This window comes from Physella acuta, unplaced genomic scaffold (assembly GCF_028476545.2).
Source record: "Physella acuta isolate Inbredline_101_S28 unplaced genomic scaffold, ASM2847654v3 ptg001590l, whole genome shotgun sequence".
Lineage (NCBI taxonomy): Eukaryota > Metazoa > Mollusca > Gastropoda > Physidae > Physella > Physella acuta.
The window spans coordinates 115960-119976 of NW_026733104.1; the positions used below are offsets into that span (position 1 = coordinate 115960).

The 4017-nt window shown below is 33.8% G+C and overlaps 1 non-coding gene across 1 annotated transcript; it reads left to right on the forward strand.

Moving 5' to 3' along the window:
• Window positions 1-410: 410 nt before the first annotated feature.
• On the forward strand, window positions 411-619 carry LOC131929076 (U12 minor spliceosomal RNA). The gene has a single exon (XR_009383890.1). It is a non-coding gene; the product is annotated as a U12 minor spliceosomal RNA (small nuclear RNA).
• The last annotated feature ends 3398 nt before the right edge of the window (window positions 620-4017 follow it).

The following is a 4017-nucleotide window of genomic DNA, read 5'->3' on the forward strand; positions in this document are numbered from 1 at the left end:
TCCAACGACCCCACCACCCACCCCAACATCAATTTCGAATATCTATTCATTTACTTTTTAAAGTTCTAAATCTTGTTTCTTTCCCCTCCTTTTTACACAGCAACCTTTTGAAAACTCAATGCGACCAGTACATAAATAAACACTCTTTTAACTAGTCAACTTATTTTGTTTCCCTACATTGAAAATGCTCCACTGGCCCTTTGTCATTCTCGAAAAAATATCCTTTCCACTCCCCACCCAGACTTTTGACACGTTTATTTGACCTTCACCCCTTTTACTGCCATCTTTTGTAATTTTTGTTATAAGCATATACATGACATCATGTTAATATTCTTTATGTCCATGTTTAAAAACCTTTCGTTTTCTTTTGAAACTATGTAAAAAAAAAAAAAAATGTGATGTTGATGTACTTGTTTTAAATTGCAAATAAAAGTATTAAAAAAAAAATAAATAAATAAATAAATAAATAAAGGGACACATTTCAAAACCATCAAAAAAAATAAAATAATAATTACAGGCTCCCAGACAACCAGCTCTGGAAGAATTTCTACAGGGGCACAGGTCGCCCCCATGGTTACCCACCTACTTTGTGGGATGCCTGGGTTGAGTGATCTGCCCTTAAATCACAAATGTAACGAGTTGTGTGGTAATAAGCTATGAGCCCAAACCTAAATTTAAAAAATTCAAATTTGTGTTTATCTGTCCCGTCCCAAGCATTAACTTTTCATTACAAGGTAATAATCAATATATTTATTAGTATATTAAATAGTGAAAGTAAAAAAAAAAAAAAAAAAGTAAAACATCTGAAATGAATGAAAGCAGGATACAAGTAAGAAAGAAATATTACTATTGTAAATCTGTAAGTCCTCACAAGCCGATGAAAAAAAAAAGTGCTCACAAGCCGGTGATGAAAACTGTAATACTAAAGCGAACACACAACTGACACTGTAAATTACATGTCTGAGGCAAAAAAAAAAAAAATTTAAAACATTTAAAACATTTCAAAGTTAAAAATTTTAGCACAATAAAAATCTGGTAGTTTCAGCTGAAGTTAACCATGTTATGCAACTCTTTGATTATTCTCAGCAACAAGGGCCTAAATGTTGAAAACCGATGAAACAGTCTCCCTTATACAGTGATTTCAAAACATATAAACAGTTTGAATACATATTTCACCAACGCGATTGTTTAACTATTGTTGTTTATTGTTTAACCCCTATTGTTTATCTATTGTTGTCTACTGTTTAGCCCCCTTTAACATACCTCACATTTCTACACCAAAAGAAGCCGTGTTGTTGGTAAAACTAGGTCGGTCTTCCTAAAAAAAACATCTCTTAAAGTGTACTTTAATTTAATAATTAATAAAGGTTAACCCCTATCCACCAAGTAATTAAAAGGTAGGTCACATCAAGTTCAAGAACAAACAAAAAACTTCGTCAAAAAAAAAAACAAAACCCACCCATAATTACTGGTTACATAAGACATAAAGTACATACAAAAATTAAATCCCTCATTAAAGCAATTTTTTTTCGACTTGTATACGCAAGTAATAATCTTAGTTTATTAATATTAAACCCTGACGTCGCTATTTTTATAATTAAAGTCAACCCTGGTAAATCAATATTTAAAAAAAAAGATAGAACCTTCTTCATATAATAACCAGGTTTAATATAAAGTAACTAAAGACTCCTGGGTTTCATAGCAAAAAAATAAAAAAAATGAAAGACTAAATTTTATCTTGTATTAAGATATTTTAATGAACGAAAGATAGCCATCAACGCAATAAATAGGATGAGTAAAAAATGTTTTAAAAATTGTAAAACATTCAATAACCCATACTAAGTTTATCTTAATGAGAAAAAAGTATGCGTTATACAATCTCTGTGTACTAGATAAAAACGCTTTAAAAAAATTAAACAGAGAAAACGGTGATTATTTTTTTATTTAAAAAATGATAAATAATTAAAAGCGTATTCGACTGATAAATAATAGTAGTTTTTTTAATAACGCTAGGACTAGGAAGGAAACGAAACAAGACTTCCTTCAGGGGAAGTAAAAACGTCAGATCAAGGGGAGAGAAGAGAACTCGATCTACTTCCTCGCACCGAAATGAACCTTGGCCACATTTGTTTTTTTTTATGCCATCATAATTGCTGTCAGTATTTGTGTGTGTGTGTGCGGGAAAAGGGGGGGGGGGGGAGGCGGAAGGGTAGAATGGGGGTGGGGGGGGGGCGTCACTCATACAAAAAAAATAGGCCTAACAGTAGGTATAACAGTCTAGAACTCGTCCACTAAAATTTTACAGCGGATTTATATTTACGATCGAAATGCTTAAGCCAAAGGCCCATATTATATTAAGGGGACTTAGGTATTAGTATTTATCTCTGGCTAGGGGAACATAACTCTCGAATTAATCTCCCCTGGAAGACCTACCCAAGCGAGATAACTCTGACTGAGTTTCACACGAGTGCTGCCCCTTTCACTAAACCGCCCACTACATTTTCCTCTAATTTCTACAAGGCCGCACAGTGCGAGCCGGTATGGAAATGTATTACACATAATTCATTTCCTAATCTGTGATAACGGGGGAATGAACGCCGCTAGCTGAGGTCGACGTTCGGCGCGATTTCCGCCACGATTTCCGTTGTCTTTGAAGTTTTTTTTTTGTTAGTTTGTTTTTCTTTTTCTAGTGCGGTAAGGTTTCATGACTTAAGTTATGTAGAGGTGAAGGCTAGGTCATTAGATATTACAAGTGTAGGCGGAGCACCCCCCCCCCCCCAACCCGAAAAACTTTATCTCCAACTTTGTTAAACTGAATCTTACGAATATGACAAATGCATTTTTTCTGGAATGGTGATGCACGCTAAAGCTACCCACTTTCACAATGGTTTGGGCTTCATTCCCATTCTCAACATTTTTTAAATTCTTACAAGCGAAAATACATGGTTGTACTATTACATCGCTATCCATCGAAAATAGCGTAAAGTACTACTTCCGGTTAACAGAATGTACTCAAAATTTGACCCAAGTTATAGGCTTTTGAAAAACTAGAAGTAGAATAGTTTCCACATCCGGCTACCGGAAATCGCTGAAATGTTGATACAGAACAACAAATTTGATGTAATACTTATATATGAAATACCGTCTACTCAGCCGTAACGATGCTTAAATTATCATGTTCACAGACACACACACACACACACAGAGTGAGAGAGAGAGAGAGAGAGAGAGAGAGAGAGAGAGAGACACACACAGAGCCAAGACTGCAAAATTTTAAAAAATCGAGATTTGTGAAAATCTCGATTTCTGTTTTTTTCGCACGATTAACTATTTCCTCAATACTCAGTACACAAGAGGTGGAAAAAGAAGTGTTTTTTTTTTTTACAATTTGTAGTTATTTTTGTAAACTGCACTACTTTAAGAAGTACACATTAATAGCAAAAATATAAACCTAAAACGCTGACGTCAAATGTAATTAGTTGAATAATTTAAATTAAACTAATTGTTCCGACCATGTTCATACTAAATGTAAATACAAGGCAAGACGCAGGGTCCTAATGTAGACTGAAGGCCATTTAAAGTCCATGTTTCATTAAGACGCAGGGTCCTAATGCAGACTGAAGGCCATTTAAAGTCCATGTTTAATTAAGTACACCAGACGGTTGATTAAATCATGCTTTATAAAATCAGTTAATTACTTAATTAGTCCTAGAATGTTCTGGGAAAAACCAAGTCAACATATCTTCAAGAATTTTTTGATAGCTGTTCTGTTGAGGTATGGTTGAAAAGAGGGTCAGTTTGTCTTTTTCATTATTATTATCCTAGGAAAACTTTAAAATAGGCTGAAACTAGAACAAAATATATAACAATGTATTGACAAAATCAACGTGTTAATTGTTCCTTACAGAATGATTTTCGTGTAAACATAAAAGTAAAATTAACGTTGATTTATAAAGGTGGTTTTAAATTTTAAACATTCAAGCCTTGCTAGCCCTCTATACAAAAGGGTGTTTTTTT